Source organism: Anomaloglossus baeobatrachus, chromosome 5 (assembly GCF_048569485.1).
Source record: "Anomaloglossus baeobatrachus isolate aAnoBae1 chromosome 5, aAnoBae1.hap1, whole genome shotgun sequence".
NCBI classification, from domain to species: Eukaryota; Metazoa; Chordata; class Amphibia; order Anura; family Aromobatidae; genus Anomaloglossus; species Anomaloglossus baeobatrachus.
The window spans coordinates 459,586,252-459,602,107 of NC_134357.1; positions in this window are offsets into that span (position 1 = coordinate 459,586,252).

Sequence of the window (15,856 nt, forward strand, 5' to 3'; positions counted from 1 at the left end):
AAGGTTGGCAGACGGTGGTGACCGTCTGCAGGAGTGGCCTATCCGAGTTACCGTAAGGACCGTGGACGGGCGGTGGCCCGGCGGTACCGGACCGGTACACAAAGAGAAGCCAGCACCATTTGGCAGGGGCTTACGGACCCCGGCAAGGCTAGGAGTCGCCGTAAATTTGCCGAATCCGTTAGTGAAGGGGACCTCCTGGGTTTCCAAACAGCCAAGTCCCGACAGAAGGCAACAGTCTAACCAACAGAGGGAGACACCGCCACCGCCAAGGCAACCGTTTCTCAGAGCCAGAGCCTGCGGGCAAAGAGGGGCTCCTCCAGCCCATATCCAAGCTGGGGAGCGGGTTACCGGTGGGAACCCATCGGAACCATCAACCGTACATAGGTGCAGGGAAAGGCAGTCACCATCAACCTGCCGGGAGAAACAACACCGCAGCCGTCTGCGGGACCCGTCCATCCAGCCGAATGTTTTACCGAGAACTGTGTCTTCATCATTGGCCTGAGTGAGTACCACCGTGCGGCACCGCGCTGCCCCCGCGACCCTGCACCTCACCAGGCCCCGTAACCCGCCTGCCATCCATCCCTACCCCATCACCGGGCCCCGGGACAACCAACCCCCTTCCCACGGAGGGGAGAACTAACAACAAAGCTGCTCCCTGTCACCGCTCCCGGGATCCCCGTCCAGAGCAGCGGTGGTGTCACCATTATCACCACAACCGTGGGTGGCGTCACGGACAATAAATCCCCACAATCAATCCCCTTTTCACTCACGGGCGAGGAGCGCCGCTCGAGTCCCCGGGATCCGGCCCACCGCTCGAGCCACCACCGAGCAGCAGCAGCCGCAGCAGCAGCGGCCGGACCCGAGCAGTGGGAGAGCGCAGCGTCCCCTCCTCCGCCCGCGACACCACTCTCGGTATTGCGGTCAGGGTGACCGCCACTGCAGATTAAGGGGTGCTTGGGGCTGATGGTGGGTGCAGTCAGTTGTAGTGACCTCCCAAGAGTGAGGCAAGCCCCTTGGCCTGGTGTAAGTGTGTGGAACCACAAGGCGCAGAATGACTCAAACACAGTCCAGGCAGTCTTTCAGGGTTTTTACTCACAGTTGATGACAGGTGAGTAACCCGGGTGTAGCTGGGATGAACCAAGCTGGAACCAGGTATCCTTCTGGCTGGCTGATAAGGGTGACTACCAACTCACCTTCCTTAGCCCTGTGTGTTTTTGTGGTGACCCCGACTTGAAGTCCCTACGGGGGTCACCCAGGGAAGTTGCTGCTGCCTGTTCTCCCCTCGTTTCGGCGAGTTTGCTTGTAGCCTGGACCAGGTCACTCCGGCTGCTGGCCTCCTGTGAACTATGGGCCCTCTCTTTGCTACGTGGCTGCGGACTCTGTGGTGGTATGGTGTGGGTCTGAAGTGCCCCCACCGGCAGGTTTGGCAGGAGAAAATTGGATAAATCTCTGCACTGGGACCTGTTACCCTTGCGGGCCTGGTACCTCCCTGGCAGTCCTCTTACTCTGCCACTCTGTTGCTCTCTCTAGCCTTGGGTGGATTTCGGGTGGCACTACCAGGTGACTGATCTCCCCCGTCGGTAGTCACTGCGCGTACATTGTCAGATTGTGACAGACTCCAGGGTCTGCTGCATGCGACTGCTCTCCCTGAGCTGCACTCACTAAGTGGCTCACTAGTGGGTCCTGCACGTCTGCCCTCTCTGAGCTCCACTCCAGACTCCTCACTCCTCTCTACTTCCTTCTCCCCACTGTGCCTGCCTACGCAACCTAGCAACCAGGCTCTCTACCTTGCCCCCTCCTGGATTCCCCAGGGTTCCTCCCAAAGGTTGATGTGTGAGAGCTGATTACTATGCGCCTGCATACCTTCCAACTTTTAAAGAAGGGAAAGAGGGACAAAGTTTGCGGCGCGCTCCGCCCATGGCCACGCCTCTTACCACAACCTTCCGTTCCATCACCGGCCTGCTGGGACTTGCTGTTCGCTAGCATGGGCTGTATATCGGGTAACCATGACGACGAGGGAGGAACTTCCGCACCCAGAGCGCTGACGTCAAAGGCAGGAGCCTCTGATTGGTCAGCGCGCTGCCTTTGAGTAGCGTCTGACAGCGGAAGTTACACCTCGGTCAGCCTTCTGGATTACCTGTATTGTACTGCCCCCAGCATGGGTGCAGTACTCAGTGGTGCCTGACCAAGTCAGGGGTGCCACATTTGCCCAATATGTAATTGTTTTACAGCTCTAGCCAAACAGGTCATTGTTTCCTAAATTTATAGATATAGGGTCTGAGCTGCATTGGAGACTCGGGTACATAGCAAATCGTCATAATCATCATGAAGTCCACAGTTTTACGCTAAGTGCACATGAAGGGAGGAACAACCGCTTGGCTGGGCGGGCTCCGCAACCTTTCCCTGGAGAGAGTCAATGTCTGTGGATTGCTTTGGGTAGGGTGTGTGACACTTATGTTTCTCTTCAGGGTGGTGTCCATCACCCTGCAGCTAGTCACCGTCATAGACACAGTATTTAACCTTAACATTGGGATTCTCTCGGCAAACCAAACTTGAACTTTTTATTTTCTCTTCCCCCATTGTGACAAACATGACCTCTCTTTCTATGGTTCTGCTACTGCTACTTCCCATGGTACTTTGTCTCGGCTTATCCCTGCTTTCCTGGACCTTGCAAGTGTACCACCCCGCGGGCTCGGCTGCAGCCGCCGAGCCGCTTGGATCCGTGCTCGTACGGTGGGTGGCTCGAGCTCCTCACGGACCTGGGGGTCACGTAGCTCTGCAAGGGGGTTGGCGCTACACGCAGGGACTTCGGTGGGGAGTTCCATGGCTGGGGCCGCGGTGGTTTGTAAAGAATGTAAGTTCGTGACGCCACCCACGGGTTGTGGTGAATGGATGGACACCACCACTGCCGTTGACTAGGCCTCCCGGGGACGGTGTTGCGCAGCTTGGTGTTGACCCCTCCGTGGGTAGGGGAGTGATGGTCCCGGAGGCCCGAGGGAGGTGCTGAGGCGTGGGGACGGGTGCGTGCTGGGCGCTGATACTGTGCGGTGCGGTGCGCGGCCCGAAGGCACTGGTGTACTCACTATGACACAATACACTGGAGTCTCTGGTAAACCAAACGGGATGATGAACGGGACCCGCAGCCGTCTGCAGCTTCTCCCTGAACAGGTTGGTGGTTTACGCCTTTCTCCTGCACCTCTTTGTGTGAATGTTCTGACTCCTATGCCTAAGCAACGGTAGTCCGCTCCCCGGCTTGCTGGATGTCGCAAGAGCCCTGTTTGCCCGCAGACGCTGGCCCTTTGGGTCTCTATGCCTTGGCGGTGGCTTTACCCTGTATGGTTCTCTTCTAATGGTTCTTGTGTGGGAAAGGTCCTTAAGTCCAGTCCTCAATCAGTTGATTTGACTCGGCCCTGTCGGTTCGGGGCTTCGTACTGGGCCTGAGTACCCCTCCTGGTGCTCCGGTTTCCAATCGGTTCCCCGGTTCGGTACTGGCGGGCCACCGCCCGACCCCGGTCCCTACGGTTGCACCGGCTGTAATCCCAGCTCCTGCAGGCAGCCACCACCATCTGCCTCCTTGCCAGAGGTGACTGGGCTATGACCCAGACACATGAGCAGACTGTTGGCAGGCCTGGTCACGGGTCTGCCCTTGAACTCGACCTCTCTCCTTCACTGTCAAGACTCATCTTCTTTCTGCTCTAGAACTTGTGTCTTTTCCCGCCTCCAGGCCTGTAAACGTCTCGGTGGGCGGAGCCAACCACCTGGCTCCGCCCCTCCCCTGGTGTGGACATCAAACCTGGAGGGTGGTGACAAAGTTTTGAAGTTTGGCTGCTATCACCTTTTTAGGGAGGGGGTGTGTGTGCATGGGACTACCTGGGACGACCTGACTAGTCCAGGGCGTCAAACAAGCTGCCAGGCCTGTGCTTCCATTTCCCTGCTCTTCTTCGCACCGCTGTCCCAACGGCTGTCCAGTAACTTCACTCCCCTAAGCCTTCTGGAGTGAGCCATAGGCTCCGGACCTTCCAAGGATATCTTCTAATTGCTGACTGGCTAGACTACCTTGCCATGTCTCCTTTACTGAAATTCTTCTGCAGAACTGGCACATCACAATATCCATCTATCTAACCCACTCACCTGACTTCTGTCACTCCTCCCCACCTTGACTCTAAGCATCCTCCTGGAAGTGCCCACCAGCTACACATGCTAAGAGTTTCATAATACGATAATGTGGCGCCCCTGAGGCTTCAGTCGCCACAGGGTACTGCACCTCACTTAATGTGCAGTATTCATCTCTGGTAAGGAGGGGGTTAATCACCGGTGTTTCCACATTTCACCTTACATACAACTTAGGTACCTTCTCACTGGAGTCTGGACCAGGGTAGGCTGGGGGTGGCCATCACGAGGCATGGGACTTTCCTGGTCACTAGGACAACCACCTGGGGGGGGCGGGCACCACTTTGGGTAGGATAAGGAGCAACTCTTACACAAACTTCAGTCAAGTTGGGACTACAGTTTTGGCAACACAACACCGCTTTCTTCCTTCTTTTCTTCACGGAGCCTGGGGCTTGGAGCGGGAAGCTCAGCCTGGGTTTTACACTTCTGGAGGAGCATCCCTTGGGAAAGGACACTTTCAAACACTGGTGGCTACCTCTAACTTATCCGGGATCGGCTGGAGCCCTTCATGGCAGAGATCGGCACCTCCTGGCAGCCCATGGACAGTGAGTAAAGACCTTGAACCGCAGCCACTGTGTCAGTCCTTCATTGCAGGCGCCCCACGCTTCGGCGCCAATGGCCACTACTACCTCCATCATCCTCCCTGGGGCCTAGCTCCACCTGCGGGAAGCTGAACTATCATAGCTGCGACACCATCCGTCCCAGAGGGATGTGACCACAATGTCAGCTAATCCCTGGTTGCATACCGCAGGTGACGTCATGAGACAACTGCCAACATCCTCATCATCACCCATCCTCATATCATTTCCAATTCCCCTATTGGTGTACACCTCGGGGCCACGAAGCCGGGCAGGACCACTTGTGGCATCCCAGACCCGACATCATCGGCCCGGCCATGAGTATTCAACCCCTTGCCCCGTGGTGCTACACTAACATTTATCCAGCTAACGTATTTCACTATACATCGTTAATAGATTTACAGCACATAGAATATCACAAAACAATATACTTTGTCTTGCCAGGCCTCAAAGTTAAGTGTCACTGGTCGTTGTGCGATCTTTGCTCTCCTACATCAAAACACCACATCTCACATGTACAATGCACTTAATTTAAAACTCTTCTTTAGGAACACAGAAAATAGCAGGCCATGAAAGGAATGGGGGTAAACGCAACCACTTCCTTCACACACCTTGAGTATTTGGTGAGATTTTTACCTCAGTATTTGTAAGCCCAAACCAGGAGTGGGTAATAAATACAGAAGTGGTGCACTGCTCATGTTTCTGTTATACTTTTCCTCTGATTGTTCCACTCCTGGTTTGGGCTACAAATCCTGAGGTGAAAAACTCATCAAATACGCAACGTGTGCACTTGGCCATGGGATCAGGAGTAAAAGCAGACCTTAGGCCACTTGCACAGGTTGAATATTTGGTGAGTTTTTACCTCACTATTTGTAAGCCGAAACCAGGCGTGGGTAAGACACCTAGAATTGGTGCCCATGTTTCAGTTATAACTTTATACCAAACTAGAAGGTGGCCCGATTCTAACGCATCGGGTATTCTAGAATTTACGTATTGTGTAGTTAATGTATGATTTTTGTTATATATATATATATATATATATATATATATATATATATATATATATATATGTTGTTGTGTGTAGTTACCAAGTGTTTGTGTAGGGCGCTGTAAATGTTCTGGGTGTTGTCTGGGTGGGGTGTGTGTGAGAGCGGTGTTGTATGTGTGTTGCATTGTGTGTGTTGCGTTGTTTGTGGAGCGCTGTGTGTCTGCAGCGTTCTGTGTGTGTGGTGCTGTGTGTGTTGCGCGGTTTGTGTGGGTGTGGAGTGCGTGTGTGTGTTTTGGGGGAGGTATGTTTTGTGCATTGTGTGTGTTGCGCGGTATGTGCATATATTTATGTATGCCGCGGTGTTTGTGTGTTGGGTGTTGTGTGTGTGCGGCGTTGTCTGTGTGGGTGTCTGTGTAGGGTGGTGTTTGTGGTTCCCAGTGTGTGTGTGGTGTGTTGTGCGGTGCGTGTGTGGCGGTGTGTGTGTGTTTTGGGGGGAGGTGTGCACCCCCATCGTGCTCCATCCCCCATGCTGCGCACCCCCCTTCGTGCTCCTTCCCCCATGCTGCGCATCCCCATCTTGCTCCATCCCCCATGCTGCGCACCCCCATCATGCTCCATCCCCCATGCTGCGCACCCCTCATCATGCTCCATCCCCCATGCTGCGCACCTCCAATCGTGTTCCATCCCCCATGCTGCGCACCCTCCATCATGCTCCATCCCCCATGCTGCGCACCCCCCATCGTGCTTCAACCCCCATGCTGCGCACCTCCCATCGTGTTCCATCCCCCATGCTGCGCACCCCCCATCGTGCTCCATCCCCTATGCTGCGCACCCCCCATCATGCTCCATCCCCCATGCTGTGCACCCCCCATCGTGCTACATCTCCCATGCTGCGCACCCTCTATCGTGCTTCATCTCCCATTCTGCACACCCCCTATTGTGCTCCATCTCCCATGCTGCACACCCCTCATCGTGCTCCATCCCCCATGCTGCGCATCCCCCATCATGCTACATCTCCCATGCTGCGCACCCCCCATCGTGCTCCATCCTCCATGCTGCACACCCCCCATCGTGCTCCATCCTCAATGCTGCACACCCCCCCATCGTGCTCCATCCCCCATGCCGGGGCCGCCGGGGGCGGGTCCGAGCGTGGCAACGTGTGCCGGGTGCGGGGCTGAGCGGGCGAGGCGTCAGTGTATGCCGGCTCCCTGCACATGTGTACCGGGAGCCGGTGTACGCTGGTAACCATGATACACATCGGGTAACTAAGGGAAGCACTTCCTATAGTTACGCGATGTGTATCATGGTTGCCAGTGTACACGGGCTCCATCACGATCCCAGCATCGCAAGGTTTTTTCCGCCGGGGGCGGGGCCAAGTGTGCCAACGTGTGGTGGGGGCGAGGCGTCAGCGTATGCCGGCTCCCTGCACATGTGTACCGGGAGCCAGTGTACGCTGGAGCGGGCGATGCGTGCCAGGGCGAGCGGCTAATCTATGCGGGGGGCGGGGCCAGGCCGAGGCGAGCGGCCAATCCGTGGGGGGGGGCCAGGCCGAGCCCAGCGGCCAATCCGACAGTTGTCACTCTAACGACACTGTCACAGTGACACAATTTTGAAGCAAGACAGACAGACAGACAGAATAAGGCAATTATATATATAGATACTCAACATGTGCACGTAGCCTTAGAGTGACTAAAACCTGCAAATGTAATTATGAGATGCTCTCACCAATGATAAACTCTTCCTATGGAGGGATAAATACCCATGCAGGTGCCTTTTACCGTAAAATCATTGGTGATAAATACTGAACCATTGTGAGTATCATTGGTAAGATAGTTTGGTTAGGCCAGGGGTGGACATATCATTGGTGTAACCTGTGCAGCCACACAGGGACCCAAGAGATCAGGGGGCCCATTTCAACCTCCAAAGTAGGTGGTTTTGTGCATTTTGATGACTTATTGCACTGCAGAGGGCCCCTTTACAGTGCTTGAACAGGAACCCTTTTCCTTCTGTATCCGCCACTGTGTTAGGCATTCATTTATCCATTGCATTGCAAAAAGTGAATTAGTCTGTAACATCTCCGGCATAAATTGACATCCTCCGAATTTTACATCTTTAGCACAGGTAACTATAAGTTGCAGATTTTCTCATCTTCATGTGCCTGACATTTATAAAGATCTCTCAAGACAACGATTCTGTAATGCGCAGTGGATTTTTCTATCCTTATTTTATATCCGCAGCACCTGCCCCTTGTAGGAGGTTAACCTAGTGTCAGATTTGGCATCAATGTAAAATTAACACACATTCACTATATCAGGGAGCGCTAACCTTTCTTACCTTGAGAACCACAATCAGTTTTGGAAAATGGTTGCGAGCAGCATTGTATGCAAAAAAATTGTAGAAGCCGCCTGTCTGACTCTGAAGGATATAAATCCCCAAGTACTCCCTTGTAAAATAATAATGCTGCAAAAGTCCCTTATAAATTAATAATGCCCTGAATGTCCCCTTATTAAGTAATAATGGCCAGTGTTGGCCTAGGGTACCAAGGGTCCAACAGTAAAATTGAGTCTGGAGGCCCACTGTTCAACTTCATGCAAATAGTACATTACCTTCATTTATAAATGTACCCGTGCTTCTATATCATAATAAGTTTAGTGAATGAATGATGAGATGCTACTTTTGTCTGTACATAGTGAGTCAAATGTATTGTGCAAACTGCTGCTCATATTGGCTTACTCCTGCACAGGGGCCCACCGGGGAATTCACCTGCACACCGATGGGCCAGTCCGAGCCTAATAATGGCACAAGCTTCCCCTTATAAAGTACATATGGACATTCTGCACCTTCATAAAATAATAATGCTCCAGCTGTCCTCCTATAAAGTAATAATCACCCAAGTGACCCCGAGTACCACCTTAACCCCTTCACCCCTGGACGATTTTCCGTTTTTCGGGATTTTTTTGGGATCCCCTTCTTCCAAGAGGTGTAACTTTTTTTATTTTTCTGTCAATCTTGCCGTATGAGGGCTTGTTTTTTGTGGGATGAGTTGTACTTTTAAATGAAACCATATGTTTTATCATATAGTATACTGGAAAACTGCAAACAAATCCAAATGCGAAAAAATTACAAAATCAGTGTGACCGCATCATTGTTTTTGGGATATTTATTCACCGTGTTCAATATATATTAAAACTGCTGTGTTGGTATGATTCCGTAGCTTGGCACGAGTTCGTAGATACCAAACATGTATAAGTTTACTTTTATCTAAGGGGTTAAAAAAATTCTGAAGTTTGTCCAAAAAAAGTGGTGCACTTTTTGTGCCATTTTCCATGAACCGTAGTGTTTTCATTTTTCAGAATCTATGGCTTAGTGACTGCTTATTTTTTGCATCTCAAGCTGACATTTTTTATGTTACCATTTGTGCACAGCTGCAACGTTTTGATCGCCTGTTATTGCATTTTGTGCAAAATTTGTGTTGACCAAAAAACGTAATTTTGGCGTTTGGATTTTTTTGCTGCTATGCCGTTTACAGATCAGATTCATTGATTTTATATTTTGATAGATTAGACATTTCTGAACACGGTGATACCAAATGTGTGCATATTTTTTTATTTTTTTAACCCTTTAATTTTCAATGGGTTGAATGGGGGTGATTTGAACTTTTAGGTTTTGTTTTTTATAATTTTTTAAATTTTTTTTTTACTATTTTTATTTTACTAATCCCCAACACTATAAGGATCAGCAGTCTGATCGTTCATTCATTTCTGTTGATCACAGCTACATAGGTGTGATCGCCAGAAATACTCACCTCTTGTTACAATTAGTACTCGGCTGGGTGAAACAGGAAGTGAGTCATGAAAGCTACATTTGATCATTATGAAGACTGTATATTGTACCCTTCTAAATGAAAATGTATTTGTTTTATTTGTTAGTTCTTGAAGAAGGTCCAAGAAGCAACCGAAACATCGAACTGTCTTGAAGCTTTAATAAAATGTATTCTTTTTTCACACAAATTGAAGTGCCTGGTGCTAATTTTCCAATACATGAACTTGGACCCTACCTGAGAACCCAAACCAAAAACAGAAGTGCCATGACAATTTTTCCATAATGAAAACTACAGGAGCCATGACATGACCCTGTGATACCAAGACAACCATCGGCTCACAGTGATCACGTCATAGCCCCACCGATGGGGCCGGGTAAGTGAAGATTTACTACGGCAGAGATTTAAATCCTGATGTCACATTTGACATCGTGATTTAAGGTGTTAACAGGCGTGGGTGGATTTCGGATCCACTTGTGACTGCGAGACACACATATCACCTGTCCAAATCAGCTGACATGTGTGTGGATCGCTGCCAGCTGCCTACAGCAGCCAATGGTGATTACACCTATATAAGTTAGGACATACCATTACGGCCCATAGTCGTTAAGGGATAAAAATAATGATAATCTTTAAAATTAAAAAAAAACTCACATTAACTTTTTTTAATCTAAATCTATGTAAATGTTAGTGTACTGTCAGTGTGTTAATATACTTGCCGATTCCTCTCTTCTCCATATCCAGTACTCTTCTGCACTCTGAGCGACCCAGAAGTTGCTTTTACAATATAAGTCTATTGAGCTTCAAAAGGAGACTCCATAAGCTTACATTGTAAAAGAGAATTCCGACTAACATATAAACTCCAGTGTGATCCCGGGAGTTTGAATCTACATCAAGTGACTCAGAAGAAGATGTGAGAGGTGCTGGATAATGGAGAATATGGTAATCGGTGAGTATATTCACAAACTGACACTTCACTAACATTTACACAGGTTTAGGGAAAACCAAAAAGTTAGTAGGAGTGCTTCTTTCATAATGCTTTGAGTGAAACTTTATAAAGTGATAATTCCCCAAACACGCTCTTGAAAAGTAGTAATTCCCTGAGTGCTACTTATAACGTAGTAAAGCCCCATCAGTGCCCTCTTTAATTTTCCCATAACGAGTAATAATGTCGTTGATGATGCCAAAACAATTAAGAGTGGTCCTCCCCTAAGCAGACAGCTATGAGACACACTTTACCAATATGGTGCAGGATTTGAATGCCATGTTTCGGAGTTTTTGCAAAATTCTTCTATTTCTCTTGATACACAGCTACAGAATAGGTCAGCGCTATGTCAATAAGTCACAATCAATGATAAATAAGTGACAGAAGAGCGGTTGAGCTGAACAGGTAGATTAGCCATCGACCGGCATCTGTAAGGGAATAGCCTGTAAAACTTCCATCTATTGCCCGGGGATCAGTCAGCATTTAATAAAGAAGCAATTCACATCTGGGGTACGGCGGAGGCTGCACGAGAGGCTCACCGCTTCCCAGATTCGTCTTCCAGATTTACAGTTTTTGTGCTGTTATGATGGTAATAAAATTGAATATCGCCTCAAGGGTCTTTAAAAGACATACTATTATTTTTTACATTTCAGCAGTAAAGATGGAAGAAAGGTAGAAGTGAAATACGTGAATGAGCTTTACTAGAAGAATCCCAAACCGACTTATCAAAAGGAATTCTGATCATTTCATAAGGATACACTACAAGACCAAAACTTCAATTTTTTTACCATTTTACCGGAAGCATTGACAATAATCACACACTGAGATCTTCACTACAAACAACTCCACTCTCAAAACAAAAAATTCCATGATTTCAGGGATTGAGTTACAAACTTATTAGCAATAGATCTGGCTGACATGGTGGAATGGAACCAAAATTCCTGAGTTGGAGGTCTATACAGCAATTGTGCTGCTATAATATTAGCGCTACTATATAATGTCCTTGGCAATTACACGGATTGAAGAATGTACATGGAGTGGAAAGATTGACCTGTTCAATAAATTTTGAAAAATAAGTAAGAGGCTCAATCGAACATTTGTGGGTCCAATGTACCCATTCACCAGAAGAAAGGTCAGAAGTGATCCCCATTTTGCGGTAATTACACAGAAGAAGAAAACAGCCGCACTGTCCATGGCTCAAGCATGGACTTACGTGGAGATGTCTCCCTCTTTGGAGCGTGCACCCTTGGCCAGCGATTATAATTAGGACTCAAGTGGACTTTCTCCCTCAACAGCCATGTACTAAGGTAACCCTTCAGTAGTACAGGACCACTTCCCCCATTTTCCCATTTTGCTGCACGCTACAAGCACAGAATTGAGATTGGAAATACCTTCTAGAAACATGGCAGGTACTCCTCTAGGAAAAGCAAGGGCACAAACTGAATAAAAATGTAAAATGTACCATTTAGGTAATTTGTCATTGACTGCAGCAGGCAACGTATGTCCCTATTAAACACTGCCCAGCTTTTGCCTAGTAGTGCCCTGTTTTGTTATTACAGATTGGGTTCCTTTTCAAGGTTAACTAGCAGAATGCCTCCTAAACCAATTTCTTCTATCTGTTTGTGCTCCTCCTTAAACCCTCCATTAAATCTCATGGCACGACACATAAACCCAAGTCTACACAGTAAAGCCTGCATAAAACATGATCCAAAAATAGCTAGGTAACCCAGCAAAAAAATCACGCCTAAAATGTAACTTTTAATGTTTATATGGTTAAAACAAACCAACAACATAAATGCGCATAGTTGCGGCAGTTAAAAAATGTCACTCTCTGTGTTGCTTTTTTACGTAAAAGCTTAATCCTATCCACAGGAGGACATATTCATTATAGCAGCAGCATCTATGGGTGCCACGTGTCAGGACTTTGTGGCTCTTGTGCCGGTCCTCTAATGGACACTATTGAATTTTGGACATGCTTCATACTCTCCTGAAGATGTTTTAAAACGCGTTGAGAGGGAAGTCCTATATCAATTGTCTTTTGGAACCTATTATTCTGGATCCTTTTTGAATACCTGGGAAGACTAGGGGATCTATTGGTGGTTACCATTGACATACTGGAAGACTAAAGGAACGCCCACCTACAGTGTGTTGAAGACTGGTGAGATCGTTCCCTTTTGCCATATTCCCTGGGTATTGATTATCCTGCTTTGTGGGAATGTTTCTGCTGCCTGTCACGTGGCACGCATAGATGCTGCTGCTATAATGAATATGTCCTCCTGTGGATAGGATTAAGCTTTTGAAGGAATACGTAAAAAAGCAACACAGAGAGTGACATTTTTTAACTGGCACAACTATGCGCATTTATGTTGTTGGTCTGTTTTAACCATATAAACATTAAAAGTTACATTTTAGGCGTGATTTTTTTGCTGGGTTACCTAGATATTTTTGATTTATATCTGTATACCCCATCCAGTGGCTTTTTTGTACTGCATAAAACATGGTCAAATTCACAAGGCCCTATTCACAATTCACAAGGCCTTATGTTGGAGAAACTATGGAGAGAAAATCAGAGAAACACGGGTGGTCCCATGGGTAGCACTGTATAGCTACTGAGAAAGCAGGGTAGTATATTGTGTGTTCACGGAGTGAGCTATGCAAGTCAGAGTACCGATGTACAGACTGCTGCCAGCTCCTACTCAGATCATCGCATGGGTTCATAAACACAGCTATGTAAATGAAGAAGAAAAAAAGAGCAACAAAACACTATCTGATGCTAAAACAACTTTTATATTTAGTTACAATTCATACCAAGATAAAATAAGTCATAAGAAAGCAATAAAACAATAAAAACTATAGCTGACAAACACATTTGTGATCCTCTACTAGGATCTTCTTAAAGTTCAAGAGGAACTTAAAAGGGCCAGAATCTCTCGATGCATTCACCAACATGGACTAATATTTTGGACTTTTTGCAATATTCTGAGATCACTCTGAGTACATGGCAACAGAATAAGGCAGCGCTATCAATGCCACAATCAATGATAAACAAGTGACAGAAGAGCGATAGAGCTGAACAGGTACATTACTCATCAACCGGCATCTGCAAAAAAATAGCTTGTGCAAGATTGCTGCCGGACACGTCCCAGAGTGGAGATATGTATCACAGAGGTAGTTATCTTCTGTGATGTAAGCCTGTAAGCTAACTCCAGTATGTAAAGTTCTGAGAGGAATAGGGCTGACAAGGGCCAGGTTTACGAGCAGTCAGAGAAATGGGTGGGTCTGGCTGCTCTCATATCCCCACCCTGGAGCATGGTATGGTAGACATAAGAAAGTCCAGGCCATTCATTAGATATCTGTGTGTAGAGGTAAGAAGTCCTCCTCTGTGAAGTCTCTATGTCTGGATTTCTGTGCTGAACTAGTACTGTAGTGCCTTTGTTAGGCTGGTGTATTCTGTTGTCCTGAAAAGAAGGGCCATTTATTTTTCTGTTTTTGTAGTTCATTTTATACAATGTCAATAAAGCTGCCTGGATATTTGGTTCCGCACACGCGCACTTCTCTTTACCCTGCTGAGGGCAGAGCACACCAGGTAGTCACAAATAGGCCCCTGCATAACACCTTCCCTCACAGGGCAACATTCAGCCAACCAGTAAACCCTAGTCACCCCCCCTTAGGGACAGATAGACACACCAGTGGGCGTGACCAGGCGGTTGGGACATGCCCACCCAGTGGTCTAGACAGCCCAGGGCGGGAAAACAGTTAAGTCAGGAGTCAAGCTCAGGAGAGTCAAGTCTGAAGTTCGGTTTGGAGAGGAGTGTGGGCTGGAGCTAGAGGTAGCTCCAGTGGTGGAAGTCAAAGTTGAACGGCACCAGGGTAGGAGCCCTGGTGCTACTGGCTAGGAGGCAGACGGTGGTCTCCGTCAGTAGGAGACGGGAAGACGGCTCGGCAGAACCAAGGTGGACTGGGACAGGGTTGTAGCCTGCTGGTACCGACACGGGGAACCGACCTGGAAACCGTAGCACAAAAGGGGGGTACACGGACCCTGATGCCGGCATCAGAAACATCTGGAACCAGCTAATTAACCGATTGAGGCCAGGACTAGAGGTCCTGTCCCACCCAAAGTCCCCCATAGAAGACAACAGCCTACCGATTAGGGATAAGAGGTCACCGCCAGGGCCCATAGATCCCACGGGCCAGCGTCTGCGGGCATGGTTCCTTAGGCCACATCCAGCCGGGAGTGGACTCCTGAGTTTCACACCGGGAGAGTCCACTTTACACAAACAGTGCAGGAAGAGGATAGAGACCACCAGCCGGGTGGGGGACCCGAACGCAACCGGCCGCGGCACCGGCCACCAACACCTTGGTTTACCAGAGATTCGTGTGTTTTACTAAAAGTGAGTACAACAACGCTCCCTGTGGTTATCATCCCCTGCACTGCGCCACTGGGTCCCGGGGCCACCATCCCTACCCACGGAGGGGTTAACAACTTGCTGCACAACATCGCCCCCGGGTGCCACTCAATAGCAGCAGTGGTGTCTCACCTCACCACACACCGTGGGTGGCGTCACAAACTCACTACGGCCTAGCCCGTATAACTACGTCCCCCTATTTATTCGGCATGTCCGCGAGAATCCCCGGGTCCGGAGACCCTCGAGCCACCACCCAAGGAGAGGGTCTGGATCCGAGCAGCGTGTCGGCTGCTGTGCACGGGGTGGCACAGAAAGAAGGCGACAGTTCAAGACCAGAGACGCCACTGGACTGCACCACCCAAAGGGGAGTATAATAAAAGTTCTTTTTTATGTTATGTACAGCAGATTGGAGATTTATATACAGTATTCTAGAATGCTGTATATAGGGTCTTACTGATGATGGCTACAGTTTATATGGGAATAACCTGGTGACAGGTTCCATATACTGATGGTCTCTCTCGTTATCTATACCTATCTTTTTCCAAGCTTTCAGAATCTTTCTCCTTCGTATTGCAAAAGTCAGAGCTTCTAAGTGACGGAAAAATAGTTTCTCTACTGCAATAAAAATCCCAGAGAGTAATGCCAGCGTTATAGAGATCTACACCAGGATGTCTCCGCTTCTCCGGGGCAGCAGACATTTCGCAGGCACTGACTCTCCGACTGTGGTTTATTGTTTTTCTTCTCCTTTATCTAGAGACGGTGAAACATAAATGAATGGCAGGATGATGCCCGGAGGAGCTTCTCTACTTTCAACAGGAAAATAAAGAACTAGAAAGAGCCGACCAGAGAGAGCGCGGAGAGAAATATGCGCTGGCAGTAGGGATTTCAGCTGAGCGATGCTATAGTATT